The sequence below is a fragment of the Podarcis bocagei genome, assembly GCF_964188305.1.
Source record: "Podarcis bocagei genome assembly, chromosome: 7".
Lineage (NCBI taxonomy): Eukaryota > Metazoa > Chordata > Lepidosauria > Squamata > Lacertidae > Podarcis > Podarcis bocagei.
In genome coordinates this window covers 67,679,178-67,700,142 of record NC_138132.1, presented here as the reverse complement: position 1 = coordinate 67,700,142, position 20,965 = coordinate 67,679,178, and the positions used below count along the sequence as shown (strand labels likewise).

General features: G+C 47.6%; 1 protein-coding gene and 1 long non-coding RNA gene across 4 annotated transcripts in view; one reads left to right on the top strand and one right to left on the bottom strand.

The window, feature by feature from the left end:
• The window catches only part of CAMTA1 (calmodulin binding transcription activator 1), a 724,786-nt gene that overhangs the window by 196,195 nt on the left and 507,626 nt on the right, over window positions 1-20,965 (bottom strand). The gene's annotated exons all lie outside the window — the stretch shown is intronic.
• On the top strand, window positions 13,884-20,722 carry LOC308591180. The gene is made up of 3 exons (XR_014010031.1): window positions 13,884-14,337; window positions 16,783-16,866; window positions 20,478-20,722. It is a non-coding gene; the product is annotated as an uncharacterized lncRNA (long non-coding RNA).

Below are 20,965 nucleotides of genomic sequence, written 5' to 3'. Positions count from 1 at the left end.
CCCGTTTCAGGCCAGGCCTAATTCCAGAATCTATTTTAAGGTGCCTTGGATGCCCGAGCCAGGATTTATTCCCTGTCCGTGCCTGTCAGAGGTGTGACAGGCTGGCTAATTAACTCTGCATGCCAGTAGCTGCCTGGCAGCCGCCTGCCCTCACCTGCTCACCCACACAGAGGCATCCTCTGCCCAGCACCAACTGCTCGGCTCATCCATGTCACCAGCCTGACAGCCGCCTCCTGCCCTCCATCAGTAGTCAGGGCGAGCTTGTAGCTTGGCTGTGAGGAAACCCCAGTCCGGGCTCATTGCAAACTCACCAGGAAGGTCGTTTTGGTGCCTTCTGGAAGTGCTGCCACTCTCCAGATATAACATGGGACATTCAAACCTCTCCTTCACATTATATTCCAAGAGCACAAGGACTGCCCTGCTGCATCAAAACAAAAGTCTGCCTTGTCCTTTCTGGACGAGAGGAGGTGAGGAGTCAACGGTTAAGTGTTTCTGCCATGTGGAAACATGAGGCCTGTTTGCACTTCAGTGATGCAAAAGCTGAATGCTCAATAATTTACGGAAAAAACCCTTAAATCAGCTTTCTGGGGAAGCAAACAATGCCAAAGCATTTGGGGATTTTTAATTTGTGAGGGGTGGGGAAGCAGCTAACGGCAGTGGCGTAGCGTGGGTTGTCAGCACCCGGGGCAAGGCAAGTAATTTGCGCCCCCTAACCCGTGGATTTGCGCCCCCTAACCCGTGGATTTGCGCCCCTCACCCTAACCCCCAGATGTTGCGCCCGGTGCGGCCCGCCCCCCTGCACCCCCCACGCTACGCCACTGGCTAACGGAGGAAATGATGGAGTTGTATAAAAGTTATGCACAATTTGGAGAAAGCAGAGAGAAAAGGACAGAAAAATATGGCTTGGGACCATCCAAGAAAACAGATTGGTGGGAAATTCCAGACAGACAGATGGAAGCAGTGGAGGCTGTTGCCCATTGGGACTAGTGTGGCAAAATCAGTAAGAAGTCTACAGATATGTTTTTTATCTTTAAGAATTCTGAGTTTTGAGACTGTGCTAATGTTGACACCACTTACTATGTGCTTGCTTTTTCACCTCCAATAATATCCGATCAACTTCCATACATTTCTAAACAGTTATTACAAAGGTAAAATCTGCTCTCTAAGGAAGCTTGCAGGACTATCTTATATATGCCTACTCAGAAGTAAGCTCCCAGGTAAGGGTTTATAGGAATGCAGCCTTAAGGAAGGGGTGGGTGGGTAAAGGAGCACAAAAGAACCCCCACCTCCAATTCTTGTTTTAACAATCCTCAACAGAACGCAGCATTTGACTCCATGAAAACAGCACAATTTCATAAGTCATTTACCCGAGATCCGAGGTGGAGTCAATTTACCATGCACAATGTCTCAAAATAGCATTAGAATGCAATTTAAGTGCTGCCAAAAATGAGAGAGGCTAATCTTTGGTGTACAAGAACTCAATAAAAAATCACATCGCCTTTAGTTTGATTTTGTTTCCCACTGAGCTGTGCTGTTGTCAGACTTCGGCTCTCGCAGCGAAGATAACTCATGGAAAGCATCAAAGATTCGGGTGGGATGGGACCAAGCGGTGCCTGAGCTGCAACGGCGGCACCAGCGGCGAGGGGGTGGAAACAGAGGAAGAATGAGTGAAGCATCCACAGTTCAGAACTGAGGAGTTTGGTTTATGAACTTAAACTGTGCATGTGAAAGGAGTGTCATCAACCACCCTAAGCACCTCGGAGGATTTGTAGGACAAATGTTTAGCAAGCATATACACCTAGCAAGCTAAGAGGTACACCTGCAGATGTGAAGGAATAAAAACCTGGGTCATTTTAAGGACTTCTGGGTGTAAGGGAACTCACATTAAACTGATCTACAGCTCACCTGGTCAGTTCAGTTGTCCCAGAGAACCTGTTTTAGACAGCTATCAGTTTGATCCCAATATCCAAGTGCAACAGCCTACAGAAGAAACCCAGGAACACAGATGAAGAAGAAGAGTTTGGATTTGATATCCCACTTTATCACTACCCGAAGGAGTCTCAAAGCGGATCACAATCTCCTTTCCCTTCCTCCCCCACAACAAACACTCTGTGAGGTGAGTGGGGCTGAGAGACTTCAAAGAAGTGTGACTAGCCCAAGGTCACCCAGCAGCTGCATGTGGAGGAGCGGAGATGCGAACCCGGTTCACCAGATTACGAGTCCACTGCTCTTAACCACTACACCACACTGGCTCCTTCTTGCTGTCTTGCCAATGCAGTCAAATGTAAGCATCTCAACTCTCCCATCTCATTCATCTCTCATCTCCCATCTCAGTCATTGCACCAAGCAGAACTCAGCTCAGACACATCAGACCTTTCTGTGAGCAAAGGGCTCCCAAATCTGCCTGGGCATCATCATGAGATGAGATCTAGGGATGTATGCATGTGTGCCAATAACATATATCAAACCACGGAACTTTCTCCTGTTATGGGCCAATAAAGGTGGAACAAACTAAGGTCACCTCGATAAAGCCTTCTGGTGTGTGTGTGTGTGTGTGTGTGTGTGTGTTGGGGGGGGTAGTTGGGGAATCACAATTGCTTTGAAAAAAATATAAGAATAACCAATGGCCCAGCATCCTATTCTTGCAGTCACCAACCAGATCCCAGGACCCAGGCACAAGATCACTTCCCCCACCAGTGGTTTCTAGCAGCTGGCAGAAGCACGACTGCCAACTTGTCACTTGTCCCATCCAGGCCAGATCTGCCCCTCCCCTGGTTCTTGCTGGCAATTCTCATGCTGTGCTGCTATTTTGTGTGGCGCTGGCTGAGCCAGCGGTGAATGGCAGCAAAGCCGCAGCGATAAAACTACAGGCCTCTCTCAGCCTCTTGAGTCTGGTGTAAAAGTGCAAACGATACCTCGGCTCCACACAGAGCCAGGAGCATTAAATCTGCTTTTTGGTCCCCTCACCCCACCCCCCAGCCCAGCACGAATCACCCCTGTTCAGTACTCTCTTTTTTATGGGATTTCGATCATAAACCCCTAGCAATTAGCAACCCGGGCACATCCCAGGGCAGACTGGAAAATACATCTGATGGTTTATTTAAGCAGAGACTTGAGCTCCTGGCTGGCTCACTGGCTTCGTTTTGCACTTATGTCAGGGGTTTTTTGTATGCCCAGGGAAGGAACCTTTATGGGTTTTGTCCCTCTGTGTGTGTGTCCCCAAGACAAAAGTGGCAGAAACCTCTGCAAAAATGAAGTTAGGTTGGAAATTTCATTTCTGCACCGTGCAGTCCGTAGAGGCGGGCCTTGATATATTACAACTTCCCATAAAATTTATACACACACACACACACCCCTTTTGGTGAAATGCGTCCCGTGTTCTTAAGAGCGGCTCATTTGTAAAACCCACATTCGCTCTTCCTGAGCCAGAACATCAACAGAAGATCAATTCAACCTTTGGATGCTATCCCTGGTTTTTACTCATCCTATAGGTCGGAGGCAGTGATGCTTCTGAATGCCAGTTGCTGGAAACTGCAGGAGTTCAGGACAGGGTTCCTGCTCTTGGGTCCTGCCAGTTGGGGGCATCTGGTCGGCCACTTTGAGAACAGAATGATGGACTAAATGGACCCTTTGGGCTGATCCTGCTGCACTGATCTTCTTATGCTCATGTGTACAGGCACAGTGTCTTTTTTCAAGAAAAACAGGTGCCGGAACTCTCCATGAAGTTGCTCCAGTAAGTCGCCGGGCAACTCGGGGAAGACCTGAACGGATGCCGGTTTGACAACAGCCACGTTCACCACCCACGGAGGTGCTAAAAACTATGGTGAAGCCGTTTCCCTAGCAGGATTGGGGGGTCACCCCTGGTTCTGGGGCAGGTCAAATGAATGCACCCCTGTCTCCCTCGCTCTCTTAGATTCAGGCGGATGGCTAAGGCAGCTCGGAAGGGCCCTTGCACAAATGTGCGTGTGCGCAATGGTAGAGACCTGGCTGGAAAGCTTAAAGCCCACTGCCGCAACAAAGGAGATGGATCAAAGAAAAGGAAATATGAATGAGGCCTGTCCTGTAGCTTGACCAATCATGGCTAGGAGCTAGGTGGAGTCACAGATCTAAGAAAAGTTCAGACTCAGCACTTGAAATGTTTGTTTTAGGCTTCTCAGAAGCACGTAAAGGCAGGAAGTGGGTGGAGGGACCACTGGCCCACAATGGTGTCCACATGAGAGGTGCCGGAACTAAGCTTTGATGCACTCCGGCTGGAAAAAAAGCATGCTGCAATAATCCTGTTACTTTGGGAAGAGACATGTAGCCTGAGAAGGGAGCAGGATGCTGTTAGTCCTTCTCAGGCACCTCATCTGCAATATGGTGTGGGATGACAATGACAGTGTGGTGTAGTGGTTAGGAGCGGTAGACTCATAATCTGGTGAACCGGGTTCGCATCTCCACTCCTCCACATGCAGCTGCTGGGTGACCTTGGACTAGTCACACTTCTTTGAAGTCTTTCAGCCCCACTCACCTCACAGAGTGTTTGCTGTGGGGGAGGAAGGGAAAAGGATAATGTTAGCTGCTTTGAGACTCCTTCAGGTAGTGATAAAGCAGGATATAAAATCCAAACTCTTCTTCTTCTACTGAGGCAATTACTGTGCGTACTGGATTACCACAAGGACTACGGAGTGCTTTAAACCCTTGAACAACATAAGTGTTGTTCCCTGCATTGCTTCCATCGGCAGGAGGGGACAATAACTGCTTTCAAGGTTCCTCAACATGAAGTTCTCCTTGCAAGCACAAAACCGGAGGGGTGTGGATCTTTTTCAGTGAGGTGCTGGGCTTGTTTGTTTGCTGGAAGAGGGAGCTTCAAAGGGGGAACCTGGGACTCACCACCTGTGTGTGTGTTTTGGGAAGAAATGCCCGTTCTACTACCTCAGCAACCCCTTTCCAACCTCACTCTGCCAGGGTTGCCTAGTGGTTAGGCTGCTGGACCTGGGAGACCAGAGTTCAAAACTCCACTCAGCCATAAAGCTTGCTGGGTGCCCTCAGGACAGTCAGTCGCTCTTGGCTTAAGCTGCCTCACAGGATTGTTGTGAGGATAAAATGGGGAAGAGGAGAATTATGTCCGCCACCTTGAGCTCCTTAGAGGAAAGATGGGCATATAAAGGCTGTTGTTTTTGTCCTGCTACCCTCGTGAACCAGCCCCATTCTCCCCCCCCCAACCCCATGGATGGCAACTGACCTCTCTGGCTCTCAAAGGAAGCCTCTCCTAGACCCTCGAACAGAGGAAATGGGCACACAATGGAGCCCCTTCTTCCCCGCACCCGTTTGAAGCGAGCAAATGAGAACAAGGTTTCCAGCGGCAGCAAATGAGCATGTTGGAACGAACAAGAGGAGCTGTCTCAGCAGGTGACACTCAACGCCCATCACAAGCAGCAGCTGAGACAGTTGCCTGCCACTCCACACTGCCGCAACCCCCTCCTGCGATCGAGACGCGCAGGGCCTGGCACGCCTGAGGCAGAGGCCGGGATGATCAAAAGAGGAGCTGACAAAGACCAGACCAGCAGCCGCTGAACTCTTGCAAAGCGGCTGCTGGAGCTTTCCTCTCGCACCTTCCTGACAGCTGCCTCGGAGCAGGTTGCCAATTGGACTGGACAGGTGGGGTCAGGCCTGCTCCGGATGGGCTGACCCTCCCTCTGAAGAGGCCCTAGCCATGGCTGTCTGGAGGCTAGATTACTGCAATGCATTATACGTGGGACTGCCTTTGAAGATGGTTCAGAAATGGTGGTTGGTGCAGAATTCAGCAGTCAGACTGCTAACTGGGATGAGAAAATTTGAGCGAGCAGCATCGATACTGGCATGTCTGCACTGGTTACCGGATAGTTTCTGGACTCCGTTTTAAGTGGTGGTCTTTATATATAAAGCCTAAGAAGCCTAAGGATCCCAATGCGTCTCCTCATCAAAACCAACCTGGATCCTGCCTTGATCATTTGAAGTCCTTCTCCAAGTGTCCCCTGAGGGAGGCACAGGGGGTGGCAACAGGAGACAGGGCCTTTTCAGTGGTGGTTCCCTTCTTGTGGAACCCTCTCCCCAGGGAAGAACACCAGACACCACCTTCCTCTATCTTTAGGCAGCAGGCAAGAACAAGCCAGGCTTTGGGAGCTTAATTTGGATACTAATTTGATACTGTGCTCATGCTTTTAGTGGATTGAGAGCCAGTGTGGTGTAGTGGTTAGGAGCGGTAGTCTCGTAATCTGGGAAACCGGGTTCGCGTCTCCGCTCCTCCACATGCAGCTGCTGGGTGACCTTGGGCTAGTCACACTTCTTTGAAGTCTCTCAGCCCCACTCACCTCACAGAGTGTTTGTTGTGGGGGAGGAAGGGAAAGGAGAATGTTAGCCGCTTTGAGACTCCTTAAAGGGAGTGAAAGGCGGGATATCAAATCCAAACTCTTCTTCTTCATCATCCTTTTATATAATGAAGACAACAACAACAACAACAAACAACAACAACAACGCACAAGTAGCTGCCACTCTTTCTATGTCCATTCCAGTGCCTCAGAGTGCCTTTATCAGGCAGATTCCTCCATGAGATGAAAGAAAAATGTTATACAACTTGAGAAAGCAGAAATGTGAGTACTCAGAGGCATGTTGCTGGTGGGCACTTTGGGGATGCCGTGCCAGACCAAATGGACCTTTGTCAGATCCAGCAATGAATTAATGCTTAGGAATAGGAAGAGTTCCCCTTAGAGATGCTTGAGGATTCAATATATCTCTGCTATTACCATTAATTTAATTTGCCAGCCGCTTTATTTTGCCTAAGGCAACCCAAAACGACTTATTTTGTATCAAACTGACTACGCCTCCACTTTGCTGATTAGAATGCAGTCATCACCTGCCTTCGTTTAGTACCAATGAGAAAGTTGCATGGAATGGGAGCAGATTCATTCTCACAAGTATACCTGCTCTTTTTGTCCTTTCATTCTGAATTCAGGTTCCAGTTTGGGGCTGGGGGACAGTTCCATATCTCCTATCTGTGGGCCTGGAGGTCACAGACAGAGAGGGAAGGTCCAGGTTCACAAAACCAAGCCTGCCTCCTTTCCTCTGCCCCTGGCCTCAGCCGCAGAGAGGAGGTCAGGCACTGGGTCATCATAATAGGGCTTTCTGCCCCTCCATCTCTCCCCACTGCAGTGGAAATAGGGCCAGATTCAAGCCAGGGAGCAGGAGTGGGTAAGGGGCCACAAAGATCCACTTCTCCTCCTTCTCCTCCTCTCCCCATGAGAAACACCAAGCTTTGCTCAGTCTCTGGAAATGCAGCACCGGATTCTGTTGTCGCATCTTGCTTTCCAGGCCGCTTTGCTTGTGGCGTAGCCACGTACGAGGGGAAGAGAGGTGAGCGCTTGTTTGGTCTGACAAATAAAGACAGCAAGCAAAGCAGCCGGCTTAGTGCTTCTGATCGCAAAGCAATTCTTTCGCAAGGCTGACGGGACACAACCCTGGCAGCACAAAGCCCTGAGCATCACGAAGGATTAGTCAACTGACAAGCTCCGGATAATAAGTCTAATTAATAATTTCCATCTCTAAGGACTCCGCATCTCATTCAGCTTCCGTTTGTCTCTTCCCTTTATCTCTGGGCTTAACAGCCGCGGTCCTCTAAACTATGACGGGAGACTGGAGATTGGAAAGGAAGACCGGAGGAATCGACGGAGGTGTGGCTGGCCTCAGATAAAGCACGTGGGGCACGTGGAACGCCCCGCCACTGCCTCCTTCTGACATGGGAATCACATGTCTGGGACGCATGCTCAAAAACGGGGAGGGATTGCAGGTCCGTGTTAGAAGTTTGCTTGGCATGCAAAATGCCTCAGATCTGGTCCCCCTGCACCTGTCCAATGCCATCTCCCAGCAGGACTTGGAGAGAACTCTGAGTCTGCAATCCTGGAGAGTCGCAGGCAATACGGAGTGAAATGGAGCAACGGTAAAGCAGTACTGAATGGTCCCCATTCAGAGGCACAGGTGAGGAGTGCAGTGCAGATCTCCCATGCATGTGGGCTCTTATTCGCCACTGTGGTCTCTACAGTGCATCACTGGCAACATTTGGTGGCAGCATTCCTGGAGGAAAGGGTGCAAGAAGCTAGTGGGCACTGAACCAGACAGCCAGTGTGGTATAGTGGTTAAGAGCAGTGGACTCGTAATCTGGTGAACTGGGTTCGATTCCCCGCTCTTCCACATGCAGCTGCTGGGTGACCTTGGGCTAGTCGCACTTCTCTGAAGTCTCTCAGCCTCACTCGCCTCACAGAGTGTTTGTTGTCGGGAAGGAAGGGAAAGGAGATTGTTAGCTGCTTTGAGAGTCCTTTGGGCAGTGATAAAGCAGGATATCAAATCCAAACTCCTCCTCCTCTTCTTCTTCCAGAAGGAGTTGGTGGTCCAGTGTGCTTTCTTTTCTGCTGCTCTATATGGCCACTGACATTAGAAGCAGCTACCTTCCGACCTGCTCAAATGGGTGCTCACATGCCACAAGGGAACCCATGATGTCAGAAGTCTTCCTGATTTTATTCATCTCTTGGTCAGGCAGAGTCCTGTGTGCATCCAACAGCTTGTCTGTTCTCTCACACCAACAGAAGCGGTGAAAACCTCATAAATCTTGCTTAACACTTTGCAAAATGCTCTCTCTCTCTCTCTCTCTCTCTCTCTCTCTCTCTCTCTCTCTCTTTCTCTCTCTCTCTTGTCTACCTTCTGTGCTGAACCCCAGCTGTGGGGTCTTTTCTTTCTATAGCATTATGATGCCATCAAAGCACAGAGAACAGGAAGATAAAACCCACTGCAAATTGGGCAACCTGAGTGGGTTGCCTGCCTACAGAGCAGGTAAATAAAGGGGAAATGATGAAGAGAAAATGGCAACATTTCCACTAGAGGGGATGTTGCACTGGTACACCTTTCTGGTACCTCAATAGATTTATCTACCATAATTATGTACACAGATCTGTCTGTCTACCTATCTTAGTGCTGATCCAAAAATAGGTGCCAAGTATGCTACTCCATTTTGCAGGCAGAGAATTTGGGGTCCAAAATGCGAAACAAATATTTTTTTGGGGGGAGGGGGAGGAATGATGTTCAAAAATCTGCCAAGATTTAAAGAGGGTGTGTCCATTTGAGGTGTGTGAGTGCCACAGATTATTCTTTTTAAAACCCTTTCCTGCCACCAACTCTGTGTCATTCTAAGGTAATGGAGGAGTGGGTCATAGCAGCTGTGGCTCTGCAAATGTTGTGGGACTTCAGCTCTAGCCAGCATGACCAATGGTCAGGGATAATGGGAGATGGAGTCCAGCAATATCTGGGATACCTTGGGTACCCTATCCCTGTTCTAAGGATGGAAGAGAATGGTGGTTGCCGTAAATGGATTCCTTACCCATCCATGATAGGGTGCAGTCAACAGGATGCCCTCCAGATCTTCCTGAACTATAGCTCCCACCACTGTGGACCATTGTCCATGCTGGTACCATTAGTAGCTCCTTGACAGAGAGGAGGTAAATGAGCTTGAGGAGATGGTGCTGTTTGATGAGCTCCTGACCCAGTTCACTGCTTGAGAGAATCTGGGCAAGGTAAGGCTTGATCCACACTGATCACAGCATTACTAGTCTGCTAGTGGTGGCTATGCACAGGGAGGTCTCACTGTAGTTTGACTGCAGCTGGTTGGAAACCTGGGCTAGCAAGTGCCTGGGTATCCTGACCCCAAAGCCCAATGCGTCCAGAACCTCCAAGCTCCTGAGATGTTGGCCCCAAACTCTGGACACAGCAGGTGACAAGCCAGGTTAGCAAAGATGCCTTCTGAACACCAATAAGCAGATCAAGGCCGGTGCTGTTGCCATCCTGGACTCCTTCAGGTGGAAGGGCGGGGTATAACCTGGAGTTGCATGACTCCTGCAATAGCATCCCGAGCAGGTCAAGAGCCCCATAGATGGTAAGGAGTTTAACACAAAAGATCTTCACAAAACACTGCAAAGCAGCTCATCTGTTGAAGGTGAGCAAAGAGTGGTACAGTGCTACCTCGGGTTACAGACGCTTCAGGTTACAGACTCTGCTAACCCAGAAATAGTACCTCAGGTTAAGAACTTTGCTTCAGGATAAGAACAGAAATTGTGTGGCGGCAGCAGGAGGCCCCATTAGCTAAAGTGGTACCTCAGGTTGAAGAAGAAGAAGAAGAGGAGGAGGAGGAGGAGGAGGAGGAGGAGGAGTTTGGATTTGATATCCCGCTTTATCACTACCCTAAGGAGTCTCAAAGCAGCTAACAATCTCCTTTCCCTTCCTCCCCCACAACAAACACTCTGTGAGGTGAGTGAGGCTGAGAGACTTCAGAGAAGTGTGACTAGCCCAAGGTCACCCAGCAGCTGCATGTGGAGGAGCAGGGAATCAAACCCGGTTCACCAGATTACGAGTCCACTGCTCTTAACCACTACACAACAGTTTCAGGTTAAGAATGGACCTCCGGAACGAATTAAGTTCTTAACCCGAGGTACCACTGTAATCTCCTTCACCCATCCAAACTGGAAGAGAAACTTGGGAGGAAGATCTGGAAAACCGCTGAGCATCGTGAGCTGGACAAATGAGTCTCCTGACCCGGGAACAATGCAGGTCAGTGCCATCATAACTCAGCGTGTTCCTAGATCCCAAAACAAGTTCCTTGACCAGGCGTTTGGGTTGACTGGTGTGCTGAGGGCACTTCCAGGGCAAACATGTCTCTGAGCCTTTCTTCACCCCCCTTTCCTCGTGCACACAAACATGCACACACTTGCAGCTGCAAACCTTGTCGCCTTGAAAATAAAGGATCCTCAACACGGTCAAATCAAATAACAAACACGCTCTCAGCAACTGGGGATGGCGTCTTGGTATCCCCCCCCCCCCAGCCTAATCGGAATGAACATCCGGCAATTCATTTCCTCAGCCTGCCTGGCCCATGTTCTTGTCAAGGAAAAAGGTATTGCTGACCTCCCTTTGTTATGACTTTCCTTGTCACCTTATCGGCCCCGGCGCAGCAAGCAGGGGAGATAGTTTTGAAAAGACAAATAATTAAAGGGATGAAATGTGAAAGGGAACAAAAATCTACAGTTCAGCTCCATTTAAGATACTGTGAAGTCAACACTTACAGTCAAGGTGCCAATTTGAGACGCCTTTGCCACCTTGTTATGAAGCGATAATATGTAGCCTCTGGCTAAGTTCACAAGAGCTTTTAACACCCTCCTATACATCAGGCAGACATATATGATGGCGGGGGGGGGGCAGAGGGGCTACTTACCAACCATGATTTCAAGGCGGACAGGGCATGTTTGTGGAGATGGGTTAGAGTTATTGTAATGGGAGCTACCCAAGCGCACACACGTGCCTTTATTGTACATTTATGGGTAACAGAGGCAGGAGTTCACACTTAGGGCCTCTTTTATCACCCAGTAATGGTGCTTCTCTCCCAAGAGAGTGGTAAATTAACACATGCCATCTACAGCATGAATTTACACCCCTTTATATAAAAGTAACCCAACACCCCAGCCTCTGGAGGACCAGCTATCTCAGAATGCCTTCGGGCAAAGAAAACATTGCTATGCCTCCCGGCACCATAGTGAGGAGAGGATTCTCCGTGCACAGTTCAAATAAGCATGCTTATCCCTTCCTTCTCCAAGGAGCTCACAGAGCCCCCTCCTGCCACAGGTTTGCCTTCACAACAACCCTGTGAGGAGCGTTGGGGTGAGAAACGCCTGCAGCACCACGGACTGCCTACTCCCTGCCTCAGCTACTTGCCTGCCAACCAGATGCCTGCACGGTCAAGGAATGAATGGGACGGCGAGAGTTTTTTTGAGTGCTGTGTGTGATGATTTACTGCAAACAAAAGACTTACCAGCTTTTTTTTAAAAAGGGAGAGCCTTACAAAGTTCACACAGAAACATAATAATGCTTGCCTTAACTCACTTGTGGAAACAATTCAGATGTTATTAAGAAGAAAAACGATAACAACAAGAAGATCGAAAGATGGGACTTGTGAATCCAAAAGCAGCAGAAATATGAGATGATCGGACCCTTACTGAACTTGAAGCATGGGAACCCCCAACAAAAATTTAAAATTTGGCAAAATATTTGGACTTTTCGATATGTATTGGTATAATTTGGAATAACTAATGTGACATGATTGGATTGTTAAATGGAAAAGTTAATAAAAATTATTTAGAGTTTTTTGGGGTGCTAACTATGAACCCCAGTTTGATGTACGGTATCTACCACTCAGTTTGTTTGTTTGTTTGTTTGTGTGTGTGTGTATGTGTGTTGCAAAACACGGGGTCTGTGCTGCAAAACCCTGAAAAAACAACAACAGCAGAACTTTGCCACCAGTTTGGAAGGGACCCCAAATGAAGCGGAAGAAGACTGCTCACAAAACATACAGGGGAATTTTGCAGCAACTCCTTGAGCAACTTCCAGAGGACCAGACGTGCTGGTCTGTTGCCACAAAAGCAGCAGCGACTTGTTAAAGACTAACAGATTTATTGTGGCAGAAACGTTTCGTGGACCGGAGCCAGCTTTGTCGGAGGTGTGAAACGCTACCCTCCGCCAGCAAGCGCACACAGAGTTGTACCCAGTAGTCGTTCTGCTCAGAGTAAACCTTTCGACGGGTCTTCTTTGAGGAGGTCTGACAACGGATGCAACTCAAGACGCACACAGAAAAATGGATATGAAGCAAAAGAGGGACAGGAGGGCCGTGACATTTCAGCATGAAGCTCAAACGCAGCCAAGATGAACATGGTGCCCCTTCACGAGAGCAGAAACTGGCCACCAACCAGGGCGGCTTTAAAAAAAGGATTAGACAGAAAATTCATGGCGTGCAAGGCTACCAGTGGCTACTAGCCAGGATGGCTAAGTTCTGCCTCTGTAGTCAGAGGCAGTGATGCTTCTGAACACCAGTGTGTAGAGGCTGCTGGAGGGGAGAGAGCTGTTGTGCATGGGTCCTGCCCACAGGTTTACCATAGGCATATGGACAGCCACTGTGAGAACTGGACTAGATGGGCCCCCTTTGGCCTGATCCAACATTTCTCCAATGAAAATAGGGATGTCCTATTCCATCATCATCATATTATTATTATCCCACCCATCTGACTGGGTTACCACTCTGGGCAGCTTCCAACACCTATAAAAACATAATGAAACATTGAACATTAAGACACTTCCCTATACAGGGCTGCCTTCAGGTATCTTCTAAACTGGTTGTAAAGCTACTTATCTCCTTGGCTTGGGGATTGCCCAACTGCATACCCTCCAACACATTTCTGATGAAAATAGAGACGTCCTAAGGAAAAGGGGGACATTCCGGGATCAAATAAGAAATCGAGATGGCTTCTGTAAATCCAGGACTGTCCCTGGAAAACAGGGACACTTGGAGGGTCTGCTATTTTCTTATATACGGCTTTACCATGCTAATTTAAAAGCTCTCATGGGAAAGGAAAGCCAAGGTCTTGATTGAGTCCTAAATGAACAGAGCCTAACACTGATTTTTTATTTATTTTTTAGAGCATAACACTGATGAAATCTAAATAAATCTGCCCCCTTCTTTTTGAACCAGCACCTATAGGTTGTTATCCGATTAAATCCTACTCAGAATCGACCCATTGAAATCAACAGATGTTAGCCAGGTCCATTCGTTTCCATGGGCCTACTCTGAGTAGGACCAACATTGGCTTCAACCCTATGCTATGCTATAGAAGTAATGCATGGTTTAAGTTTAAGACTGGAGACCGGTGCCTGCCAAGATCCCACAAATCTGCTGTGCAGTTGGGGGGGGGGGAACCAGCATCACAACGGTGAACTCGACAGCAGGATGATGCTTGGCAAATGGCAGCCAGCCCTGCGATCTCACAACAGCCAGATGTGTTTGAGCCTCCCAAGCTACTAATTCTCAACAGCAGAAGGGAAACACTCCATTCTGCCATTCAGCTGGGCCAAAACTGACAGCAAAGCCAACTCGCATTCCTGGCAGTATTAATCGCTGTAAATACAGGCCTGTTTTCCATTGCTAGAAGTCTGGTGCTGTCTAAACACACACACAAACTTGTGTTTCTCTCTACACACAGAGACAAGTCCTTCACTTTGTCAAACAAGTCTCTTAGCGCAGAAGCCTTTCCAAGGGTTTGAAAAGGAACTGGCACAGATTGCATCCGAAGGAAAGACATTCCCTTTGCTGGTGAGGAGTGCGAGTCCTTCTAGAAAGCAGGGCTATTACTAAAATTTATTCCACAGCCTGCAGTGGATCTCTTGGCACTACAGAATATGTGGAAGTACAAGAGGCAGCCTCATTACAAGATGCTTCCTTCCAGCCTACCTACCAAGGTATAAATTAGGAGTGGTTCAAATCTCAGAGGTAAAGGCCAAGAAGCAATCTTCTCTGCTGGAAGAGTTGCAACCCAACGGCCAAGTGTTTTACCCTCCTAGCTAGACCCTGACCTCTTCCTCATCTCAAAGAGAGAAAGCGAAAACCCTGAGACGCAACACAGGGAGGGCACCCTAGCCCAGGAAAAAAGTCACCTGCGGATTCTCTCTCTCTGGGCTCAACTGCCTTTTATTATTTATTACTCTGCTCATTGCCAGTAGACATGGCACTTCCCAGAGAAGAGATAAAGAGGTCTGAGCTCCACAGAGCAAACCCTTTAAGCATGGGCAAGAAAGGGGGGAAGGAAGGAAGGAAGGAAGGAAGGAAGGAAGGAAGGAAGGAAGGAAGGAAGGAAGGAAGGAAGGAAGGATCACTTCCCAAGCATCCAAGGATGCTAAGAAACTACACAGATTTTTACTAAGGGATGCTAGCTGGGTCTGCCTGCCAACTATCCATCCATCCATCCATCCATCCATCCATCCATCCTTTCTTTTCCCAAGAAGCCTGAGGTTGAGCACAACAATCAAAAGCATAAAATCATCAATTTATTTAAAAAATAAAAACCCGAACAATAAAGAGGCCAGAGAGTGAGCGAGATTAAAGCAACTCATATCTGTAGAAAGGTCAACTGGTTAGAGTATGGTGCTGATAATGCCAAGGTTGCAGGTTCGATTCCTATATGGGACAGCTGTGCATTCCTACACTGCAGGGGGTTGGACTAGATGACCCTCAGAACCCCATCCAACTCTATAATGCTATGATTCTGTGAAATCACTTTGCAGCAGTACAGCTGCCGACAAATACCTGCTGGTTCTGGGTCTTTGGATTTCCACCTCAAAAGAATTACCGTATTTTTTGCTCTATAAGACTCACTTTTTCCCTCCTAAAAAGTAAGGGGAAACATGTGTGCGTCTTATGGAATGAATTCAGGCTGCGCAGCTATACCAGAAGCCAGAACAGCAAGAGGGATTGCTGCTTTCACTGCACAGCGATTCCTCTTGCTGTTCTGGCTTCTGAGATTCAGAATATTTTTTTTCTTGTTTTCCTCCTCCAAAAACTAGGTGCGTCTTGTTGTCTGGTGTGTCTTATAGAGCGAAAAATACGGTAACTTGTGCCTCCTCTTCTAAAGCCATTATCTTCGGGGCCATTGCCACACTTTGTGGCAGCAACAGTTCTCCTCAATGTGAACCACAGATCTGGAGGTGAGGTAGCACAATTATGTTTTTTCAAGTGTCTGTTGATGGAGGAAACAATTTAATGCCTATATTCTACCCAGAGCATGGAAGGTGTTATCAAGAAACATTGCCCTGATGAGGTAACTCGCAAGGTTGGAGCAGAACATGCAGGGAAGAATCCTCACCCCATGCGAAGGAGAACTTCTAAGTTTTCCACTCCCCACCTAAAGACATCTAAGTCCAGAACCAGATGATCAATGTTTGCTGATCAGATGCCTGGCTTTTTCTCTCTGTCTCTTCCATGGGGGCTGGGAGAGTCGACCAATTCAGGCATTTTGTTTATCACCGTTTGTCCTTTGAAAAGGCAAATCGTAGGGCTTAAAACATTAATCCGGAATGATTAATTGATTGCCTCATTAATACAGATTAAGCTGGGGATTCTTAAATAGCCGTTTAATTGGTGCTCATCTTTTGTCAAAGAGGGTCCTGTTCTGATGGCATTGTCGAGCGCAATCTTTTGATTCCAACAGTAGGGCGCTTAGGATGGCTCGAGAAACAAGAAATGGCTTCTTTTGTTGTTTTGCTCAGGGGAAAACTACAATCTCTTTGAGTTTCCGATTTCAAATGTGATACCTTCTCGCTTTAGTGACGTGTTTTTGTACAATGCTTTCGGAAATTTATGGGTGGCATTCACCTGATGGGTCCTGTCAGTAAGAGCCTCTGCACATGGAGTTTGGCTTACAAAATAAGGCACCCCCCCCATCCCGCTGAATTGTCTTGGAGGGGTATTAAGGGAACCCCCAAAACAGCGCTGGTTGGGAGTGGAGAAGGGATTGGTCCATTTGGCAAGCTGAAAAGCCCGCAGAAAGGAAATGAACATCTGTAGCAACTCAGTGTTGAATCTCAACCTTTATAGATCCTTCTTTTTGTATGCATTTTTAACATGGAGAGGACTGCTTTGCAAACAATGGAGGAGAGCAGTTTCCAAAAGAGAAGCAGAGTTCTGGTCCGTGCATAGCTTCAGGAATTGCAGATGAGGGAGATCTATATAAAAGCCAGGGCCCAACCCTACCTCACACAGATGGAGTGAGCCAATCTGATGTTCTGATGTGCTGTAAACCGCTTTGAGATGTTTTGCTTAAAAATATATAAAGCAACCGAGAAAGGAAATGAACAACAACAGCAACAGTAACAGTAACAACACCACCACTCTATCATAGACATCCTCAGCGCCTTTGGAGCAAGACAGATGCCTGGCCTGACCCTCTCTCCAAGGGTGAACTGACATAAACTATCTGTCTACCAGCATTAAAAGTAAGTAGTTTCACAGAAGAGAGCCTTTGTGGGGCAGAAGCTGGAGGTAGTGTTGAGAGCAGGCACAGCACCCCCCCCCCCACATCAATGGAGAAATGAATGTTGAGTTGCTTACAGGTCATCAAAGGTAAAAACAGGCTTGAGAATAGCTCTGGCTTTAGAGAGCAAAAGGAACAGCAACGCAAAAGAGGCACATGAATTTTTAAAGCTATTTTCTAATTTTAACAAGCTGTTGCCATGAACTAGGAACCCAGTTCTGGACAGAGAGTCGAACTGCCACTGCGTGTATAAATAGTTTGGCTGGCATCGCTCTTGCGTTGAAGGGGGGGGGGGGAGAAACACACCAAAAAAAAAAAAAAAAAAGTCCTTAGGGAGCCTAAACGCAAATTTGCAAACTTGAAAGAAGCTCAGGTCAGGACACCAAAAGCAGCGTGCAAACTCCACATGCAGGCTCACAGAGCTGTTTTTCAGCACTGAAGTCTGTTTGCCCTCTTTGGGTGGGTGGCTTTGCGGACAGGCTGAATGTAGGTGGTGTCCCCCTGGATGGAGTGCAAACTGACCAGTAGCAACACTTGGCACCGCACCCAGGGGAAAGTTTAATACTCAGCCTGCAGGGCCTTTCGGCCTCTTGCTCTTCATGCCAGTTGCCCTGCTCTCCACCAAACTGCAAGAGGATTTTCAGGTGGGGAACCAGCCTTTGAGAGTGGAGGCTGACATCCACAAGGATACCAAATTTCCAGCTTCAAAAAGTCAAAGTGGCACAGAACACCATGTTTGGAATAACATATGGCCAGGAGCTGCCCGAGAATCACTTACACAGCCCTGAGCCCCAAATCCCTCCCTTGTCATGCTCTGATATAGAGGTATCAGCAAGGACTCTGATCATGGATGCTTCATTTGGCACTGCGAAGGCTTTCCATCTTCCTTATCCCAGCTTTCACCCTTGACGCGGAATGGATGCCTCATGGAGGTATCTGAAAAGGGATTAGCCATCTCTGCCCACTGCCTCCCCATCCCCACGCTTTCTCTTTGCAAAGCTGTCTGACCTTGGGGAGGTGATCGAAGGATGCCCATTTCCGCCAGGAAGATGCTCAAATGAATCACACGCTTGCACTTCAGCACAACAAAGGCACAACCCGTCCTTGGGGCTGATTAAGGCAATTTAGTTTCGTGAGGCAAGAGCTACTCATGGACGAGCTCACACCAGAAAAAGGGGCTTTTGGTCAGCTCGCCCAAATCTCCATCAATTCTCCAGGCAGAGGAGAGATTCACTGAGGAGCTGATTATTCCCACCAAGGAAAAGATCCATGGAACAGAATCATGAGACAGGAGTGAGGAAAGAGCCCCTTCAAACGACCATTTTCAACTGAAGCCAAAGCAATGACACTACAGCCATAATGTACAGTGGTACCTTGGGTTAAGAACTTAATTCATTATGGAGGTCTGTTCTTAACGTGAAACTGTTCTTAACCTGAGGTACCAGTTTAGCTAATAGGGCCTGTCGCTTCTGCCGCGCCACTGCCGCACGATTTCTGTTCTCAGGCTGAAGCAAAGTTCTTAACCCAATGTACTATATCTGGGTTAGCGGAGTCTGTAACCTGAAGTGTCTGTAACCTGAGGTACCACTGTACTTCAGTTTAAGAACAGCCCTATTTAAGACCTATTCGGTTTACGGACTCCGCAAAACCGGAAGTAGTGTCCTGGTTTACGAACTTTACCTCGGTCTAAGAACAGAATCCGAATGGTGGAAGGGCACTAGCAGCCTCATTAGGGAAAGCGCGCCTCAGTTTAAGAACGGTTTCAGTTTAAGAACAGACTTCCAGAACAGATTAAGTTCATAAACCGAGGTACCACTGTATTTATTTTACTTTACTTATTTCCTTTATATCCCGCCTTTTTCTCCAAGGAACTCATCACGCTTGTCAAGCACTCTGAAGGAAGTCGCATGCATGCCTTTATCAATCTTAACAACAACGCTGCCAGGAAATGATCCTCATTTTGCAATTGTGAGAGGAGGGCTGAAGTTGGCTAAGCAGCGGCTTCCTTAAGGCCAGCTGGACTCTGATGTCAATAAAACAAACTAAATTAAAAAATCCTGCCTGTGGAAAACCAGGTGTCAGAGAGAAGAAGGCTACTCTAACATTCTCCCAGGTTTTGATAGCTGGATATCTCATTTGGTTAGAGTGTGGTACCGATAACGCCAAGGTTGCAGGATCGATCCCTCATATCGGGCAGCTGCATATTCCTGCCTAGATGGGATCCTCAGGGTCCCATCTAACTCTATGATTCTATGATATCCCAGCTTTCTGTGCTGAGATAATATATGTTTGCAGCAGAACATTCTGTCTTGTGAGCCTTCCGTCTTCAAAGTGGTACAGTCCCGGACAGTTTTCCTACCTCATCCTGGCTATACCCAGTTAGTTGGTAGAGTCTGATACTGACCAGCTCAGCAGCCCCTCTCCCTGATGCAGACAGGGGGCACCCATGGGCCAAGAGTTCCTTCATGCTGGGAGGAGTGCAGGCTGTAGCCTCTGTACCTTGGACCAGTGGTTGAGCTCTCTCCTCCTCACCCCCAATCACTCCATCAGGAGGCAGATCCCCAGCCCCACAGCAGTGACCAGAGGAGAACCAGGCACAAAGCAGTATTTAAACCCTGCCGTGCTGCTAGTGACATAAACTGGCATGCAACAGAATCTGCAAGGGTGTGTAACTGGAATAACTGAGCTGGTTTCTGGATTTTCCGAGCCCAACAGTGAGTTGAGCTGCCTGCCCCTTCTTGCCACCCTTCAACCACCTCACACTCCCTTAAATTGCGACTTCTGCTTGGCTACACATTCCTGGCTCTTTCACAACCCCAGAGCTCCTTTTGACAACATCTCAAGCCTCAGAATGCCCAAGGGTTCCTGCTTGCCCCCCGCCCCCCGCAACTCCCAGGTCAGAAAGAAATAGCTGATCAGAGCAAAATGCTCCAGGTTCATTGGCCTCCCTTCTCAATTTTCTTTCTTAAATAAGCTTTTCCAGTAGCTGGGCTGGGGAAGGTCTTTGCTGGGCACACGCCTGCTGATCTAGACAGTGCCTAGGCAGACCAGAGGCCTGATTGCTGAGGTACGAAGTCTGGTCTCTGGTCTCCCAAGGTTCCTCAGAAGAGAAGGCCAAGACTCAACTCAACAGATAATTAATTGGCTTAGGATTTTATATAAGTTAGGTGATGAATTAATATGTTTAATTTCAAAATGAAAAGATTTAAAGATGTTAATGTTCAAGTTAAATTTTATAAGAACTGTGATTTGGAAAACCGTTAAAAGGATATGCATTGAAATTCAACCAAGGGGAAGCAAGCAAGTCACTTAACAATGTTAATAAGTGCAATTTTTAATAAGGTTATGATTTTTGTTTGTTTGTTTGTTTATAATTTTGTGAAAATTAATAATTTTTTTTTTGAAAAAACCCAAAAAACTCAACTCAACTTAAGTTCACTCAGGGAGGCAGTGAGAAGAAAATGGACCCTGGATTTCAGGGCTTTGGAAAAAGTATTCTGTTCTTATGTCAGCCAAAAACGGAAATGCTATCACTCTTAAACGATGACACGTTTATTTCTCCATTGATTATAGCAGAGCTGGAAATGAACATTCTGTCTGGCCTGATTGCCCTTTGGACTCCTCTGGAAGATGAAAGGAGAGCAAATAAGGAGGGAGGGGCAAAGAGCGCTGTCCTCTCCCCAACCCATTTTGCAGCCCTATGCTGGATCTTCTCCCTGTCATCCGCCAGTTTCCTCTGATTGACACAGAATTTCACACAACCGTTAGAAGCCAGTAGATCCCACTGATGGTCAAGGGACAGAAGGGTGGGACCATGAAGCCCATTTTCTCAGGATTACGTCCTTTTAAAAATAAAAATAAATAAATCAAACTAAACACTGAGCCGCAAACCTTAACCTGCATCCCATGTGGAAATAATGTTCAAGTAGCTGATTTGTGGTTAGTAGACAGCAAGCAATCCTTAAAACAACTGATGGGAGATTGACCGACCGATAGATAGAGGCTAGATACGAGTTTATTTTGCTATGCTTTACAAAATGGAACAGGCTATTGGCACCCCC